Below are 21,463 nucleotides of genomic sequence, written 5' to 3' on the forward strand. Positions count from 1 at the left end.
ATAAGGCAGAAAAGCGCGGTTATAACTTTCGGGATATCAGTGTGCATGTGTTGAAGGATTTAATTAATTTATAATTTAACTTCTAAAATACACAAAGCATAAATCAATATTTTAGTATTACTAATATCTCCACCACTTTACTTTGTATACAGGACAGTTTGTATTACGTGCAGGTAATGCAATTCGAAGTGAAGTAATATTTATACAAACCTCAATGTAGTTATTAAATTAAACTAACTAAGTACATGATCTATAATAAACGTAGTATACACTAAATTCAATGAGATTGTTAGAAATTTAGCTGGTTAAATAAGAATAATAAAAACACCTACCTTCTCGCCTTAGCACTTCTCACTTCGGCACCAACGAAATTTGCATTTCGCGCAAAAAATTCAGCTACTATTACGCTGTCAACTTGTGGTAGATTGGAGGAAGAACCTTTTATAATTCCCGGCTCCATAATGAAAAGAAAAAGCTTTTCTTTTAAATGTTATACAATGAATGTTTTTGAGTTCAAAGCAGCTTAAAACCCACTTGTGGTAAGAGTGAAACCCGGAATAAGAGATCAAACGTCACGCACTCATCAGCCAATCAGAAAATGTTTACATTCTCGTGACGTCATATAAAATTTCAGGCAACTTTCAAGTAAAATATCTCACGAAATACGTAAAATTAATCTAAAACCTTCGGAGGGAGATTTTAAAAAGACATTTTCTCCAAAATGTATAAAAATGACATTTTTAATCTTAGTGAAAATCTCCATTCCTTAATAGAAATACATATATTACATTTCTTTTTTCAAACCTCTGATTGAACTCAATAGAATAAATGTTGTTACGAAATAGAAGTTAGGCCTATGTACAACTTGCCAATAAGAAACACAAAAGTATATACAAACATACGAATTGTAACATGTAAATTGATGCAGCCTTCGCATAATAATAATTCAGTTAGTTCAATTATATTTACAAAGAGTATCTATTAGTACTCACACAGTGTACAGTAAAGTATTGGGTAATATCTTCGTTCCTCCATTTGTTAATTGGACCTTTTCTCTAAGAGGTCATCATGTACCTCCCATCGTCCATCCAGTCGCAAACAGTAAGCTTTGAAATGAGCTGCTTGTGTGTTATCACCGCAAGGAACGTATGCTATTACTGACCTTAATTGCAATACGTTTTCATTTATTGTTATGGATACAGGAAAGTAGCTTAATTAGTATGAGTTTCCACAATTGCTAATAACACTACCAGCGTTTTCAACGTGAAGTAGCTCAATAAAAAGAATGCTCCCTGGTATATCACGTCTTCTTGAAGAATTTCCAGCGCAATTATTTTCAGTCAATGCTGGACTGAATATTCTTCTGTTGCTTGGAACGTTACTTATATTATTGAGAGTTGCTCGACACATGTTAACCTTGGTTTCGAGCAAAGATTGTAAGTTTGCTACTAGATTGCAAGATGGAGAAATAGACAATGAAAGCATTGTATTTGATGATGTTCTCACTGGACTTGGGCTAAAAGGAGAGTTACACGTCGTATGTGTTGATAGAGATTTAACTTCACTACCAAACAACTTTTCTATTGTCGAATTAATTGAATCGTACAAATCTACTTTAAAGATATCCGCTGACACTTGTTCTTCTGAAAAATGTTCCAACAAAAATTCACATCTTCTTGTACATGTTTGCTTATTTATACCTTCTATTATACCAAGAACAAATGCAAATGTACGTTTATTCCAGACTTCCTGACGCAAACTGTCACTGTCACATATTGCGGATGCCATCGATTCGCACACAGCATCAAAGGGACATGTGTTGCAGATCAAATATTTTTTCCTATTCAGTTTTACCAAACCAGAAATATTTCCATTTTTCAGATGTCCTACCTTCGTACTTTTTCCTTTTGATGAAAGATCGAGGAAGCTACACTCGCTCCTTGGATACAAGTACGAAAACCGTGGCTTTCTTACATCTTTGTGTTTCCCTTTTCCCCATTTCTCCTCAGCGGATAACTCGATACTTTCAGTATTGGCTGTATGTTTTACGTTTTCTTGTCCATCGTTTTCATCTGTAGGAATAATCGACGCTTCCTTATGTTTTCCTCGAGTCTGATAGCTAAAACAAGTGAAACACACTCTTTGTTGGCCATATCCTTCATCCCCAACAGCAACTGAACATTGAGGTAATGAATGAACCGGTAACTTACAATACATACATAAGTGAGCACCTTCGGGTAAATCTTCATTAATGCAAGCTGGACATTCCGATTGAAAGCTGTATTGTGACTTTTGATTTTCATAATCGTCATCTCTTCCGTTAATTTCACTATCTCTGCTATAATTTTGATTGTCCTTTTCTGTGTAATGTTTGCTGCTGTTTTCTGTCAGATCTATTCCATTGTAATTAATAGAGAGTCTTCCATTATCATTTGCTTCTTCTACTCCTATACAATATTCCTCTCTTGAAGAATTCTTGTTATTTTCATGTATGCTATCCGTGGAATGTATGTCCTTTCGAGTGTCATGTGCTGACCAAAGTTTAATACTTCTTTTAAGGAAATCTAAGTGGCAAAGAAGAAATTCGTCGCAACGGATGAGCGGCGATATATTTTGTAACATGAAATGTTTAATATCTTTGAAATGAGCATCCACAGCAGCACTACTGGCAGTTAGGTTACTCCCTCGAAACTTTGAAGTTAAAATACCCGACCACAGTGTTATCGTTTTGCAGCACCTCAATAGGTGCTTTCATATTTCAGGTAAATAATACAGGTTATCTCGGTTGCCTTTCTTTACTTCTTCTGTACTACTTACGATATTACAGGCCCAACCTTCCGTATTGGAAGATTGAGGATAATAAGCTTGCTCATGTTCCTCATTATTTGTAAGGTCATGAACCTCTTCGATATACCTTTCTTCAATAGAGCTATAACTAATATAATAGGATTCTGCTCCCTTCTCCAAATGCTCGGACACAATGTCATTGATGTCACAACTTTTGTCATTTTGAGATCTACCTGCTGCAATGAGACTTCTTAACCATTCTTTTGCCCGTTCCGTTGGAGTAGGAGCACATCTTCATCCCAACCCTCAGTTTCGCTGAAAGCTACCAGAGATATAGCTTTCACAATATTTTTTGCTTCTCTCATATTACGTGAAAGAACTAATTGTCCCATACACCTCATATAAAATTCCCTTACACGTCTGTATTTGTTAGAATCGAAACAATCCCAAGAACTCACGCCTTTTATAAAATGAGCTATATCTAATCGTACAAATGTACGTGGTATCTTTTCTTCACTATAACAAACAGATAGATATACTGAAAGGTTCGAACGTCCTGTAAAAGGCCGTACTACTGCAGCAACCAATGCTTGCGAATTGTCAACAACTTCACTTGGGACATTTTTTTGTAAAATTTGGTAAATTTACATTTATAGACGTGTGAGTTATTCATTAATAACTCATAAACTATGATAGCACTAACGTTAGTACTTGGTGTTTCTGGAAGTACTGACGATGCACTAACGTTTGACGTTTATCCCACCTTTGTGGGTCAATTTTTTAAAAATTCGAAAAAATGAAATTTTGCCCTGCGAAAGTTATTCACTAATAACTCATAAACTATGATAACACTAGCGTTTGTTCTTAGTGTTTTGTGGAGCACTAACAATGCACTAGCCGTTGGTGTTTCTCATTTCTGTCTGAATTACTGTAAAATTGTGTAAAAATTGAAAAATCTAAAGTTAGCCCCACCCGAGTTTTTCGCCAATAACTCCTAAATTACGATAGCACTAACTATGGTGCTTAGCGTTTTTTTGAGCACTAACGTTTGACGTTTATCCCAACTTTGTGGTACATTGTAAAATTCGGTAAATTTTACATTTATAGCCGCGGGAATCATTAATAACTCCTAAACTATTATAGCACTAACATTAGTACTTGGTGTTTCTGGAAGCACTAACGATGCACTAACCGCTGGTGTTTATCTCATTTCTGTCGGACAATTAGTGTAAAATTGTGTAAAAATTGAAAAATCTAAAGTTAGCCCCGCCCGAGTTATTCGTCAATAACTCTTAAATTATAAAAGCACTAACGTCAATGTTTAGTGTACTAATGTGCACTAACGAAGCACTAAACATGTGAAAAATTTCAGTAGCATTTGAAATGTGGGCGGGGCTATCTTTAGGCACGTCTTTATTTTGACTAAAATATTTTCCTTCTTAAACAAGCCAATAGGCCCTTTTTCTGCCTTCATAAAACAAGTTACCGTAAAAAAAAAAAAAAAAAAAAAAAACAATTTGGTGGGCAGGGGGAATAAATTTGTTCTAAACCCAGAGGCTTTACATCACATTGGAACTAAACACGTGTCTATATATATGTTGGGAGCAATGTTCGAAAACGGCCATTGGCCGAAGAAAGTGATCAATTCTAAGTTTGGACAGATGCAATTATCCAAAGTACGAAGAAGTCTATCATTTCGGGGTTTGGTCGCTTAATAGTATCCAAAGCTAGGTTTGGATAATTACAGTTCATCCAAAGCTCAATTTAGAAAGGAAAATAAGAAAAAAATTTATTAATTTTTTCACATTTTACACATTTTACAAGATTTTTATTTTTCAATGTTTAAGAAATGAAAATGTATATCACAAAATTCTGTCAAATAAGAAGTATGAAATTCGTATATGAATAAAAATAGTTCTTCGTATTAATTCCTTCTAATTCAGCTTACTTTCTTTTTTAGAAGACTTTTAGAAAATATGCACCATATAAAAATAAGTACAATAATTAATTAAGCATTAACAGCAAAGTGCGTTAAATGTTTTAAGTTCAGTTATTAACACAATGAAACAGTGAAGAATTTGAAAAACGTGTGCTGAAAATTTTAAGCTGTAAGTGCGAAAAAATATAATGAACTTACAGTTATAAAATGGAATAACTGAAATGCAGATTCGCCACATATACAGGCTCTTCAAGTACATTGTAATAGGTCAACTGTCCAGTTACTTGTTCCTACACGCACTTGAGGAATGACACTTTGAGTTACACTTTACACCCTTCTTTACACAATTACATTTTTTGTTCAAACAGAAGTTCCTGCAGCCGCACTTAATAAACCCCTGCCTGGAGTGTGTTTCTGCTTCAGCTACACTTCTAAGTGAAATGTCTCTCTGCGGAACATCACTGATCTGAAGAAACTGTTCATCTGCGAACTGGAACTCATTGCGCGCGTACAGCTTTCTAATAATTCCCGAAGAAGTCCCCAACTGGTAGAGATCGTTATCGTTTCTCCCCATAACCACAGCCATGACGTTCCTCGGAGCAGCTCTGCCTCTGTCCAATTCTGGGATTTTGATTAGAACAGTTTGTCCTACGTCTGCACGAGGGAATTTTTTACTTGACGCCATTAACATTTCATTTGCTTGTCGCTTTAAATGTATTTTGGATCCCTCACGTGCCTCTCGTATACTCTCACTTCTTGTGCAGATGTTGCATCTTTTTTCTTGATTTGCGCACGGACATGGAGATTCATTTGCTTCCACAATTGCAGTGTTGATGGTCTCTAAAGAAGCTGGAAATTCTGGAAAAGTCTCTCTTTCCTGCCGAAGATTATTAAGGGAATCACGAACGAATGAATGCTGTGCGTCCTGTCCTGAAGTGTCTTCTTGTACATCACGAGTCAATGAATACTGTACATCCTGTCCTGAGCCTTCCTCTTCCTGCATGGTGTCACAGTGTGGATCACGAGTCAATAAATTCTGTACATCCTGTCCTGAACCTTCCTCTTCCTGCATGGTGTCACAGTGTGGATCACGAGTCAATGAATTCTGTACATCCTGTCCTGAGCCTTCCCCTTCCTGCATGGTGTCACAATGTGGATCACGAGCCAATATTTCTTGTAGATCTTCCTCATTGGTCAAGTCTCGTAATAAATCACATGGAAGAGATGAATCCGAAAGTCCATTTCTCATGGGAACGCCAAACAAAGCCTCGTAGGGGCTCCGGTTAATGCCCCTATGGAAGGACCTGTTTTTCTTCATCTGGACAAAACGAAGATCCTCAGCCCAAGACGAACAGCTATTTTCTGCCATCCATGTAATAAGAATGTCTCGAACATCTTGGTTCGCTCTCTCAACACTTCCTTGAGACTGAGAGTGGCGCGGCTTGCCGTGCACTATTTTCGACCCAAACACTGAGGCCAGCTCACTTGTAACTTCAGCTGCGAACTCACGTCCGTTATCACTTTGAAGAATACAAGGTGCACCAATAATGCAAAATATATCCATCAGATGATAAGCAACTTCTGATGCTCTTTTTGTCTTTAATGGGCGCAAAAACAGAAACTTTGTGAGATGATCCTGATAATTTAATATGAACTTGTATCCTTTGTCCGGTTCACTCTGCATGTCGATAAGATCAACCTGACCCCTAGAATTAAGCAGATTACTGAGAATAGGTTTAACAGTCAGTCCTTTGCACTTTTGCTTCTTTTTCAACTGACACTGCCCACACAATTTGAGATAAATATTGATGATCTCTCGTGTTACATTACAGTACTTTAGCTTAAGTTCTTTGTCCAAGCATCTCAAACGTTTGTGGCCAGTGTCAATGTGAGCTTTATGAATGACACTGTATAATTCTCCGGTGTGACAGAAATACCTAATAACACTATCACCATCTTTACGTTTTTCGATAAGTTTCTCAACCCCACCAATACTTAAAACATCATATCTCTTCAGGCGACGATAGTCCAGTGACGTCAGTGACTCACCTCTTTTCTTTTTCTCTTGCGAAGCCTTCACCTCCAACAGCAATTCATTGTACTTCTCTGGAGATAACAAGAACGTATTATCTGCTGTACTAGCTCGAACGTAGTCGTCTAGTTTTGCTTTGAAGTCTTCTGCTGCAACCATACTCATTGTTGTGCACGGTCTTCAATTTCACTTCAACGAATAAACAATTGTGAGTGGCAAAGAAAGCATACACGTTAACACATAAAGCTACCGCCTGACTGAAGACTGACTTCTGCTTTACCCTCCCTATATTCTCCGAATGCGCATGCGCCACGAATAAAAAATTGCAATGACATCTCGCAAGAACAACTGGAAATAACTAAATTGAGCTTTGGATGAACTGTAATTATCCAAACCTAGCTTTGGATACTATTAAGCGACCAAACCCCGAAATGATAGACTTCTTCGTACTTTGGATAATTGCATCTGTCCAAACTTAGAATTGATCACTTTCTTCGGCCAATGGCCGTTTTCGAACATTGCTCCCAACACACACACATATATATATATATATATATATATATATATATATATATATATATATATATATATATATAATGCATTGAAAATAGAAAGAAAAAAGTCAGTGTGTCAGAGATAGACAGAAACAGAGAGAGAGAGAGAGAGAGAGAGAGAGAAGATATGGTATCCTCTGACCGACGCCTCGAATTTCTGCACTGAAGGAAAAATCAAAGCGAGCCGTATATTTTTGAACTATGATATTTTTACCGAGGGTGCAATAACAGAAGACCGGAAACCGCAGCCGCGAATATGCAATGTTACCTAAGTTCATTGTTTCCGTCCACAAAATTTTCCGGAAAGACAGCTTTCAAATATGTCCTCAATAAAGATATATATATATATATAAATGTATTGTACTGGTGTTTGCTATCCTGCTTTTATGATTTGTCAAGATGATGTCTCATCATCAGGTGGAGGGTGGATACACAAGACAAAACGTGTCGTTTCCCCGCTATTCGCCTGCCCCTCCTCAAGAACTTTATGACCAAAGATCTTGGCTCACGACCCCAAAGAGAAAATAAAGAAAACAGTGTAGATAATTTTATTGCATTTTGGGAAAGTAGTGACAAAGAAAAACTAACACAATCTTTATTTCTTGAATCTTTTGTCATGAGGAAATCTAAAATGACTAGATTTTGATTAACCTTGTTAACTTATACCTATCATGAAATCAGTAATTGTGACAACCTGACCAAACCATTTCAAGAAACAAGAACAGCTAACTAAGCAACTATCAGTGTTGCCGAAAAGTCGCAACACTTACCCCGTTAACTAGATACTTTGAAACTACCAAGATAACAGTAAAACATAAAAAAATCAATACAAATTTCATAATACAAAGGAAAATTGTATTTTTTAATTTCCACTAGTCGACATAAATTATAGTAAATGTTCAAATAAATGCTAGCCCAGAAGTTTAGAAATAAACTATTAGTTACTGACTTGCCTTCGTCTGCGATTGTCTCTACGATTTCAGGTGATGATGTGTGGTAGGGATGTTTCGATGAGAAACATGCACTTCTAAGGTATCAATTTTGTAGAAAATTAGCATCTTTGGGGAGTTCATAATTATGACAGCATTGTTCCTTACTGCGAAAGTACAGCACGAACGCACAATATTGATTTACCTCTTCTGGACCCATTCTAGTCGAGGGTTGGGGACGAGCAAGTTCAAACAAATTTTCTTTAAATTTGGCTTCACTCGAAACAAAAATATTTTATGTCCACTCGAGAACTCGGTACAAAAAATCTACAATTCGACTCGATATTTGCTCACGTTTCGAGTAGTGTCGGGTCCAAACGAGTTTAATTCTATAGTATTAGTAGTTTTTATATTAACTAGTGATGCTCACGAGATGCGACAAGAGGAAAAATTAGTCTATCTTGAGATGTCGTTTCGTTATTATCTCGAAACAAATGAGAACTGTTTCTTGAATATCACCAGTCCTGGTCACGAGGCGGGACAGATTTGATTTTGTCTCGCCCAGTCTCTATCTCTCGCCTCAAAAATAAGATTAAAGAAAACAAAATACGGAAATTTAGCTGTTTGTTTAGGCAAATAGTAAACATTTTCACTTTCGGTATGACCAGGCCTGAATTCGATTCATTTTTGGTGTTTATTTAGCGTGGTAATGGTACAGGAGGAGTTATATAAAGAACAAACACGCGAAATCAGTGGACAATTTACTGAAGATATTTTCAGCGAAACAATTGTTGTTCTCCTTCTTTTGCGAAAACTTCATCGTCAACCATGTAAGTGTCTACACGTTCAGCCGAATCTTTATCGAATTGATCGTCTGAACCGTCTGAATTCTTGTCAGCTTGTCAGAATTTCTCTCGAAACTGTTTTCGTATTGAAAACTTGGATGATAAGTTCCGAAGGCTTTTGGCAACAACAGGTCCTTTCATTTCTTCTTTGGGTAAATCATTTCATAAGAAAATGAAGAATTTGTCATCTGAAGCTGTAAACCTTTTAATTATTTCCAACACGGAAGCTGACAAAAATTTAGACGACTCAAACGAAGGTGATGAAGGGAATAACTTTCATGGAGATTCGGCTGAACATGTAGACAATACCTATGGAGTTATTCCATGTGGAAACGACAAATGCCAAAATCTTCGTGCGGTCGCATTCGAGATTTGAGTGTTTGTCTGAACACTTATCAATATGTGATAGGAAGGAAAATGGAATGGTTTGTAATGCACGCCATTCATGTTGAAGATACGGTCATAGTTGAATCTTAAGTTATGTTCATTTTTTTGGAGCTCTATCGAAAATGATTAAATAAATAAATTCAAAATTGCACTATAGATATGTGGACAGTCCTCTTTTTTTTTTTTTTTTTTTTTTTACCTCAGAAATATTGGATCTTTTCAGTCCAAGTCGATGAATTAAACCAAAATTATATTTTCCGAAGAAATATTGAAAAATACGTTGTGTCAAAGGGAACGTAATTTTGAGAGAGTAATAAGTATCATCTGTACTTTCTATAGAAAAAAAATCATCTTTTGTGTTTCTAATTCCTATTAGTGCTAGTGGCATAAAGTATATAGTGCATAGAGAACGGATGCTGAGCTATGCCCCTCTAACTTCTGATCGGAAATGACTAAAACGCTCAAATTTGTGTTTCTGAGCCTCACTAAAGTATCTGTTTTCATGTTGTCACTTTATACTGTTCTTGTTGCTCCAAAATTTAAAAGAAGAAGAAAGAAAGAAAGAAAGAAAAGAAAGCAATCCTTATCAATCTCCAAAACAGATGTGACCATTACAGCCTTTTGAAGCTCCAACGCTACATCAAGATTGTTGTGTTGTCTGCATTCCAGGGTCTGAAACCGCTACAAACCAAATCAAATTTTGCAAGCAATTACAAACAATCGTGAACTGAGTCTACTAAAAGGAGTGAAAACAGAAAAACACGACTCTCGTTTGTGATTGCATTCCTTTTTACACCCGGACTTTGTTTACAAGAATGTTTTTGTGGAATTTTACAGCTGCTAAGGAACGTGAAGTAGCAAGGAATGTGCAGCCACGTAAACACATGCCGGGAGAGAAGTAAGTCGAAATACAAATTGAAATTTTCACCACTCTTGGAGGAAGTATATTTCTTGGTGGAATCAAAATATTGTTAGTATTCCACTGTGCCTTTTTGTTCCACACGGTTTAGAACTTTATATATATTTCTGGTTATTATCATTCACATAATCGACCGTCTTGCTCGATTTTTCGCTTTCAGGTGGAATGACTCTATATGGTTCAGAACTAAGCTTTCGAAAAATAAGGGGGAGAAGAACAATTGTTTAACTGAAAAATTAAAATGACTTCATTAAGTTATATTTTAATTAATAAATGACTGGTAGATTGACTCTGTCCTAGCTGTTGAAGTAGGCAAAGTATCTTTCCCTCTCGAATCTCAAACTTTTTCAGATGCAGTCCGCTATATGGATCCGCCATTTTGAATTTTTAAATTTTAATGTCAAATTAGTAAGTTTGTAATCAACAAAGTCATATGCACCAATGTACCAAGTCCAGTTCGCCAATTTTACTTTTTCCAAATTTGGTCCTCCATTTTTTTTATTTGATGTCAAATTGATAATTAACAAGATCAGAAGCCTCATTATAGCAATTTTTTGTGCACTTTTACTGATTTTGAATTATGACCATTTCAAGCATTTGATCCATAGTTTATCTCTGTTCGTCGCCCTTTTGGACCGTCGCTGTCCTGGCTGTCGCTTTCTTTGTGCGTCGCCTTTTGACCCGTCGATCTCTTCGCTAACGCTCTCCTGGTCGTCGCTCTTTTGCCATCACTCTCTTTGCTGGCGCTCTACTGTCGGTACACCCATGTTTATTACAAAACTCGATCCTGACATTATTAACTATCATCTCTTCAATATGTATGATGGTATTTGCAAAAGGATACCATATCAATATCACAAATGTAAACTATGCGAGACAGCGAGAGTTCTCGCGCGAGACTTGCTGAAGTCTCGTCTCGCAAAATATTATAAGTCTCGTCTCGCGTTCTCGTCTCATTTGCAAGACGAGGCGAGACGAGACTTCTCGAGTTCTCGCGCCCATGCCTAACCAGGGGCTCTACCTAATAGTCCAGGCTCCAGCTATAAGACCCGTAGGAACGAACGGCGTGTCTGGCGGCAGTACTCTTCTAATTTGAAGTTTATGCATAAAAACTCATAAAAAAAAAAAAAAACGTGGGTAGACACTTTGAAACCCGGCGGTTTGGTTGTAGTGTTGCCACCTCTCATCTCACATTTTCACCTTTTCGGATGCTGGGCGAGAAATTTTCATCATATTTTGCATTGCTGCCGTTAAGAGCCTGTGTTACTATAAATAATATAAAATTTACCATTTTTCTTTTTGCTTGTTTATTCATAAGTTTAATAAGGTAATGAAATGCAACTTACCACAGTCATAGATAATATTATTCTACAAGAGAAAACACAAACCTGAAGAATGTTCAGTGTTGCCATTCGTAGAAATTACAATGTTGTCAGAATAGCACCGCCCCTTAAATCCAAGTTAAGGCAGCGACTAGAGGAACGAAGTCAACTGCATTTGGTTACGTATCATGTTGTTTGGTTTTGTGTGAACTACTTTTTAAATAAAATTATTAAACTATTTTGTTTATTACAATCTAAATATAGCTATAATTTAAAAAGTAGTTCACAGGAAACCAAAACAATATATACGTATCCAAATGCAGTTGAGTTCGTTCCTCTAGTCGCTGCCTTAACTTGGATTTTAGGGGCGTTGTTATTCTGGCAACACTGAACAATCTTCAGGTTCATATTTTCTGTTGTAGAATAACATTATCTATGATTGTGGTAAGTTGCATTTCATTATCTCCTTTCATTTATGAAAAACAAGTAAAACAAAAATGGTAAATTTTATATTATTTTTAGTAAGACAGGCTCTTAAGTAGCGTAATTTATTTCTTAAAGTATTATTCTGTTCAGAAATGCCTTTTTAACATGTCCTTAGCAGGTTGAGCGGTTGAAAAGTATATCTTGTATTAGGATAAAATTATTATAAAGATGAAAATAATTTGAAATTATTTATGCATATTTAAATCTTTCGCTTATTGTATGTGCCCATAACAGAATTTGAATTCTACAGTAGGAAAATTTGGCACTTTGTCACATTTTACACTTTATTGAAAACTGGAAAATATATGTAACAATTCCGACATTTATATGTAACTTAAATTAAGAAAATCAAGCTAATAATAATAATCACCAATATAATAGTAATCTCTACCCTATATTAAATTTTTAACACAAATGAAATTGTAGGGACTTTTTTTTTTTGTACTTTTATATGTGGGATTTTCTCAAGTCCCACAAAATAATAGTGGTAAAAGTGCCTGACAATTGTAGTGACACTTACAGAACCTACCCAAAGAAATAATGTAAATGTAACACTTAGTAATCTTTTCCAGATTGTAACAGAATAGTAACAAAATCAGGAAGAAAGAGTAATATTATAGTTTGTGATAATTGTGTGTAACACATCAGCTTAAAACCCTACACGTACACGCATATTACAAAACCTACACAGTGGTGGGAAAATTACTATTAATATTTCATTTCAGCCGATAGATGCAAATATGGAAAGCTACTTATTTTTGGAGGAAGAGTCACACTTGCAGTAGGATACACAAGAAGTGGACGATTTCTGTCATCGACACATTCTTGTATTGCACTATTTACAACCACACGTTCTTGTCAAATCGTCAGGTATGATATTTAAGTTTGAATCTCTTAAGAGTTGAATGTACAGAATTCCATCCGAAATCTTCCGGATTCAATCGTACAAATGACCATATAGCGCATACGAACGCTTGATGTGGCCATGCAATGTAGATGAAGTAGATGGTAGTGTCAACTGGTTAACAGTCTTATTAGTTTGATATGTGTGGGCACGTAATTCGTCACAGGATTTACACACTGCCTGGCTTCATTACTTGGACCAAGTAATCCGCCGCGAGCTTATAATCCTCTTCTGTTGGTGGTATACGGCAACCAACATATCTCGAAAATCTCTCAGGATGAACCCTCAGAGTTGCTGCTTTTGCTTCTATCTTACTAGTCACATCACAACCTGTTAGTATGTCTGTCGCAAGAATGACACCACATAATTCGCCACATGAAGTCGCCAGGGTATTGATGGGAATAATATCCGTTTCCGACTTACAGAACCACAAGTTGGACAAGCCATATTCTCGGAATATTCGATAGAAATGATGCAGTAGAACAAAACATCCGTATTATTTGACATTACTATAATGCGCTGTATACCAGTACTCAAAATGTGTCGTATGTGTGGGGTTATTCGTAAACATGTTTCTTCGATGAGGTTTGTCAAGTCTTCGATTGAAGTCTGTAGTGTAGTATTGCTCAGGAGTTTGGCAATTCTTGCCAACTAAGCCACTGAGTACCACATTATGAGGCAAATGAACGTGTGAATGCTAAGGTATTCTATTAGTGCGTTTTGTAGCATTACTTTATTATTTGATGAGATGATGTCCAAAACCTTGGCATCTGCACTAGCAGTTTAGGGTCTGGACTGAGCGCAGTAAGTGGTAGCGGACCTATAGACGCTCTTCTTTCCCTCTCTGTATATTTTATGGAGTAGCTATCAAATATATAATCTTCGCGTTCATGTGGACAGACATTTGTTACATGATTTATGAGAACTGCAAACGTGTCTGAAAATGTCGGAAGAGATTATGTTTGCGTTCGTCGTATCTCACACATTATTTATCACAACAGCAGTGGAAGTAGGTGAAGAAAGTACTTGACGTGTCTCAATCTCCGGAAGCATCTTTGGTAATTCGATCATCAGAGCATATTTCACAGGCTGCAATTACTGTTGATGAGGATACTGTAGGGTGTGAAGTCATATGAAAAAATATCTTCTATTGACAGACCTCTCTCTTTAGGAATGGAAATAGATCGTTCTAGGCGAGTTAGTTCCATAACACTGTTCTTTGGTTCCTAAGCCACTCTTGTAGGTACAGTCCGCAGCAAGATACCTGCAACATTAGCATGTAAGTTTATTGTGAAGCTACGCCTAACAGCCCAGGGAATCAACATAACATCTAAATGACACGAATCACGCCAGGAGAAACCTCGGCGTCCTCCTCTGCACACTTATTTTGGAGCAAAAGACTTTGTCGTTTCACAATAAACTTACATGCTCACATTGCAGATTTTTGCTGCGGACTGTACAACTCGAGTTGTTCAAAGAATTGTAAGTTTATGTTCATGTATTACAGCAGAGAGTGGCTTCTTTCTAGCAATGAATCTTCCCAAAATTTTAAGTACTCTGCGTTCGCATCAGTGACGTGATTGAGTATCTTTCGCGCGCATCCCTCCGACAAGCGTTCATTAGTCAAGACATTGTGAAGCATTGTTTCTGAACTATCACTGTATGGATATGAAGTGGTATAAGCGTTCAACATTTTTCCAAACATCCTTGCTTGGAAACCACGTAAATCGTGATGTAATTGAAGTTCATAATCTTCATTCTATATTCCGAGCTTTTCTAAACGTGTTGGTAATAGCAAGAACTTCATAATAAATTCCCGTTCAGCTGCATAACCCTTCTTCCGTGTTGTAGCGCTCCTTACAGCCGTCAGTCAAACAGTTGGAATTTAACTTTAAAAAAAATGCAGAAAGAAAACAAAATCCCGTCGTGGAAAATCCGGTATTGCAGGGCGCAATTAGTAAAGATGCCTTGAAGGTCATACAATTAAACTGAGTAAATAGTCTTATTCTAATCCACTAATTCTAAATTCCAGAAAATTATTTTCAATATTTAAAATTAAAAAGCTAATAGTTCGTATTAGAATACTATTTATTTAACAATTTTATAGCAACTAATATTTCTCAAATAGAACAACAACAATAATTAATGCAAACACGGATGGTAAAATTACTAGAAATGTTCTAATAACCAAGGTTAAATAAATCCAATATTCAGCTTACTTCAAAATTTCATCAAATTTATCATACACCAATCGTCTTTATCAAAGTAAATCAAGATTTTACTCAAGACTTAATTTAAATTTAATACTTTTAAACAGAGTACTGATCTTTCTGCTCTCAGTACGCAACCAATATTCTTTCCGATCAAATATCCCTTAAATTACACAATTAACAATTCTTCCTAGCAAAGTTTCATTATTCTAATAATTAATTTGTTGGTCGGATCCGTTACTCACAGAATCTAATGGCCCTACTCGAGATGGCTTCGATAATGAAGATTTAAGCTTGCCAAAATAAATAGTTTAATAGCAAAGCGAGAATTAACCAGCAAAATTCCAAAGAAAAACGATTAATAGAACCATCTAAAAATTCTCAACAACCTACGTCAAATCCTATGGACAAATTCACTAACAAATTGAATTAGAAATCAAATCCAAACGAAACAAATAAACCAAAAGAAAAAAAACAGGTACTCATCAAAGAAATTCACAGCTGGGCTAAATTAACAACAAACCCTGCTCCACTCATCCAACCTCGGTTTAAACGGCATCAACCCAAGTTTCAACCAAAAAGTAAATTTCCAGGAAAATTCTTCAAAAAGCAGAGTAATTTCAATACAACTCCTATAATAGCCTTGGAATACTCCTGACTCGGTAGAAATATGGACGAGTGAAAATAATACTTGAAAATAATACGCTTATACCGGCCGTTGACAACGAAATTTCAGTGCTCCATTACCCAGTTCTTCAATTAGATCTTTACTGTATCAATCCATGGGGCCGCGGTGGCTCAGTGGTAGAGCGTTCACCTCTGGTGCTTGGAGTGCCGGGTTCGATCCCAGCCCCACCAAGTGAACTTTGTGGTGGGCAAACACCGTGTGCGTGGGTTTTCTCGGGGTTCTCCCGTTTCCTCCTACTTTCTCCACTCCACCATTTCATTCATTTATCATAATCACCGTCTCCTTTAGCCTAACCGGCATACCGTGGGACGTAAAACTCAAAGATTTCATTTCATTTTTTTTTTGTATCAATCCAATGCTTCAACTCGAGGAAGCAACAGGCACTATGTAATACGTCACGTGGCTCGTGGCTACGAACTCAGAGCAGAAGACCTTGACTTTTTCGCTCGTTGCTTTTAGAACGCAAAAGTAGAGAAGAAAAAAAGAACAACACATTTTTTTAAAATACAGGAATCCAATACAATACAATAAGCTAAACATTTTTCATTCTTTTCTTTTCTTGTTACTTTTCTTTCTTTTTAATAATGTCCTTTGTTTATATTTTTTTACAACACGCTTTTTAATAAATTTTCCTTTTTATTAGTTTCTTTTCAAATTTTTGTTGTTCTTCACAAACCACTTGTCCTCTGGAAAATAACAGTATGCACTGCTGGAAGAGCGTTTCGGTGGCGATTCGGAAATTAATGTCACCTTCGCCACAGTGGTCGTCCAACTATGCCTCCTGGAGACTTCTGGGATCTGTTTATTATTTTATTGTACAGAGTCAACCCACTCTAGGTAATGAAGCACGTGCCGCTCGACCATCCAATTTTTCATGAATGTTTATCCTATATAAGAGTACTTCAAAACCACAATTAATTATTTTTTTACAACATCGCATGGCGACGCAGCGGCTACCGCCATTTTCCGTTTTCTCGTTTTCAGGCGTTTACCTTCTTTTAAATATCAGCATGTATTTGTCCCATCAGCATGTATTAGTCCCATCGAATTGCTGGACGTCTCCAACTTATGCAGAGCCTAAACTTTGATCTCGTAATATTTTTTTTGCCTAAAATCACTTGAAAGAAGTGAAATCAGGGCCTATTGTAGCAACATTTTTGGACATTGAAGACATGTTTGGGAAGAGGAAGAGGTCTGCATTTGTGTGTGCATGTAGTTCTGGGTCATAAGTTAATACACAAAAATTTACAGACCGGCAGGTGCTCTGAAAGGCCTGAAAAAAATCGTAAAGTTGGGGAATTATGCCAATTTGGTATATTTCACTGTCCAATATTTCCAATGGGCGTGGATAAAAAATTTGAAATTTTAGGAATAGTTTCTTCTTTAGATACCATAACACACAACAAAGCGTGTTTTGTGTTTTTGAGCAGAAGGGGATCAAAATATTAAGGAATGATATCATACTCTAGGAGGTGTTTTGTTCACAAATTCAAGTGGAAATTCTTTGTTATGACGTAAAATAAAGTAGGATGAATGGTGAGTCCAGTCAAGGTTCTCAAGCTTGTATCTTTCCTGTTCTATGACTCAGTGTCTTATCACACCCACAGCAGCACTAGTGAAGAATGCCACGATCAGTAGAAGGCGAGAAAAGTTAAAACGTACATTTGACAAAAAGTCCGTAAGTACTCATTGCTCTTGCTGCTTGCTATGTCAATGATATTCGATCATGTTTATTCTTGTTTTAAGTGTCAACTCATGCAGGAGACTGTTGTTCTTTCGTCTGATCTACATTTCCCAGTCAGTGTTTCAGCGAATGAGTGCAGATGGCAACCCTGCAAACCATCGGTGTCCCAAATATTTACTCATGATTTTTTCATTAGTTTTGAAGCACAAACTTCAATTCAGAAGAGAAAAAATTTTAAATATAAAACAATTTTTTGGGGGGTCTATGCACAAAATGGGTTTATATACAAAATGTTTCTTCCAAATTGGAAGTTGCACTTGACTGTCACTCCATATTTGTATTTAAAAATATTAATGCATGCAGTTTCTTAGGTAAAAGCTTACTTCTCCCCTCATTTAATACAATCCCTGATTTGGAGAATATGCTCTCCGCGGGCACTGACGTTGCTGGAACACACAGATATTCTCACCTATGTCAGCAAGTTCAGGCATAACTGGTTTTCTTCCAAAAGAGAAGAGGGTTTGTTTTTCTGTCCATGTATGGCATTTGGAGGTATTGGCGCAAACATGCAATTATGTTTGCTATCAAAATGTGACCAAATTGAGTCTACATCGGGAGCTTGTTGTAGACTCACTGGGATTAGCGCTCGCCGTGTCTGTTACAGCACTGCTACGACTGAGCACTGCTACCTCGGTTCTTCTCTGGTCCAGTTATGCAATAACCAAAAATTCTCATCAATTCCAAAGGCAGCCTTTTGAAACGTCGATCTAATAGTATGGCCATTCCTACGATCCTTTTACTTTCTAATGACCCTAGAGGGTGCTGATGCTTTCAAGCAAAGAAGCCTGTTTAACTGTGCCTAGGTGAGTAGCAGGTTTCAAACATTTGATGGCATACTGTACTCTTCTTATCAAGGGAGTTGCCTTAGACAATGGAGGATATTGTTCGGCCGATAGCTCGATTGTCATTTTTTTCAATCTGTTTCAAAAGTGGGATACAATCTGGTGTCACATCCCATTCATGAGTGTCCAAAAGTGGAAGGGCCCGAGAAAGAAACACAATAGCTGCGGATAATGGTTCCTTCAGCTCCAGCAATTTTCTAGCATTAACAGAGTTGAGTTCCACTTAGTGGACACGTCTTATTTCAGTTTTAATGGTGTGCTACTCAGTTGTCTCTGTATATCTTTTAACTTGTCATTAGCTGTGCAACTATGTTTAAAAAATGTTGCTAGAGCTGTACACTTTTTTGCAATTTCTTGAAACAAATGATTACTAAAAATTGCATCATTCACCACCAAGTGTGTGGGCAACACAGGGAATGTGGGGATTATCCAGGCGAAAGGCTGCATTCTTCGTGTTCAAACCAATGTATGTTACAATGGCAACCACTTTATTGTCTATTTCCTACTTTTTGAAGACTGAATATGTTCTCCCGTGTGTTGCCCACACATTTCTTTTGTTGTCAATACAAATGATGTTAATTCTTCATTTCTAATACAATGGATAGTAACTGTTAGAAAGGAAGTGGTGGTGTTAGAGGCCAATATATCTGTTACAGAGATATGTTTTGCGTCAGCAAGAGCATCCCGCACGTCGGCCTTTACTTCAGCATAAACACCTTCAAGTATTCTTGTGGGCAACTTTTCTACTGGGAGGAGTATCCCTAGGCTCGAATTTTTTGGTGTATTTCAGAAACCCTTCCCTTTCAACTAGAGACAATGGTTTGTAATCTTTAGCGATCATTTCGAGAAGGGTTCTGTCTATGCTGTCTTTTTCTTCTTCAATCAAGCACTTCCCTTTTGACGAGACCGCTTCAGAGAAGATCGCGGGTGTTTGAATGAATCGGAAGACAATTCAATTACACTAAAAGATGGCACTATATTCTTCTGATGACGTTGACGGCACTGGATTTGCGTAAGGAAGTGTATCAGTTCCTTCGGATGGAAATGCACCACAGTAGGCGTAACTAATTCCGTTTGAAAACAAGGAAAGACTGCTTTCGCAAATAAATGGCTATTAACTCTTACTGTCGTACCACAAGTCATTTTAATCATAATCGAACCATACTTAGCTTTATCTGTGATGTCTATGACTTTAGTGTTAGTTTCAGTCACTAGTTGAACCGTAGCAGGCGGATGAGTTAACACATAAGTATGAGGTTGTAATTCCAGCAATTGGCTTTAGTTCTCATGACAAATGTAGGAGCAAGATGAAATTATATCATGGACAGTTATACCAAAATATCCTTTATATAAACATTGCGCTAAATGGGAAGACACAGAAACATGTGATGGAATTTTACATAAGGGTGAAACTTTCAAATTACATGCCAAAAGGTCTGATCCAGTAATCGGTAGGGGTAAAATATGACCCTGAAAAATAACAACTGAGTGAAATACTAATTGAACATGTTTGATTATGATAACCAAATGGAATGGCCTTAACTGAAAATAATTTAAATTGCACATCTTGTTCTCTAAGTGGCACTTTAAAATGCACCAAAATGTAATTATCAGTAATAGTGCACGAAAGTAATTTCAAAGGATAATACATATCAATATCTTCAGCAGGAATAGCCAAAATCATACGTTGTTTAGTTATAGATTCCTGTAAAATGTGAAGCTGAGCTTGCAAAACTTCATAAAGCACCAATACGCGATCTAACTTCCCTGCTCGACAGCTTTGAATGGACGTTTGATAACGCTGAAATTCTAATACTTTCAATATGTGCATCGATAACTGATATAATTCACCCAAAATTGCAAAAACTTCCAATTGGTCCTTATTTGATGAATTTTCTAAGGTCCTGGCCAAAAATTTCGATTGATCCAACAATGTTTTAGAAAAAACTTCCATCTTTTGAAAATTCTTACCCAATTTCGCCTGGAAATTTCGTTAATTCAACAGAAGCATTCTGAATATACACAGAATTTCTCAGTAACTACTGTCTTAGTTCGATAACAGTAAATTCTAATTTATCTTGTTTTTTTTCTGAAAAGACGATAACTGTCCTTGGGTAGCCACGTTACAGCAAAATGAAAAAAGGTTCCCTAAAATAGCAATACCTCCCTTAGAACGTGAATGTTCTCGGTATCTGTAATGTTCATTAATTTTCAAAAAAATATTCGCTATATGTGAATGTAAAGCGTCAAGACTATGAGCTAAAGAGCATGTCTGAATAGAATACGAAGAATTATCGGCACAGTGCATGATTTAAAATAAGGAAGATGCAGGCAGGGATTGCGGAAATGTGAAACTTACGTTAAACATGATGGAATTGCATGTTGGTATAATATATGGCCATGTAACTCTTTAAAAAAATCCACTTGAAATCGACACACCAAAATTGGCAGAAGTACCAAAGGCAATGGATAAAACTAGGATCACCTGTAAAAAATACAGACGAACACACATATAACACCCAAAATAAATAACTAAAATAAAATTAAACTCAGAACGAAACTCAAGTACGTTAACGTATGCTATGCATATACATATGTATCTTAACTACTATGGTGTAACTTGATTCACTAAATAATAAAGCAAATAGATGCATTCAAACAAAATAATTTAGCTTAGAACCATTAAATCAAACTGCTATACTCCTCATAAAATGTTGAAATTACTTACAAACCATAACATAGCAGTCATAAAGACATAATTGTAAAATAATAACACTAAAATCAATAGTCAAACAGGTATATATTGTAATTAATAACACAACTAACCAAAACTTATATCATAGAATGCGCATATTTCCTATAAATTAGGAAAAAA

This window comes from Thermobia domestica, chromosome 7, assembly GCF_964235325.1.
Source record: "Thermobia domestica chromosome 7, izTheDome1.hap1.1, whole genome shotgun sequence".
NCBI classification, from domain to species: domain Eukaryota; kingdom Metazoa; phylum Arthropoda; class Insecta; order Zygentoma; family Lepismatidae; genus Thermobia; species Thermobia domestica.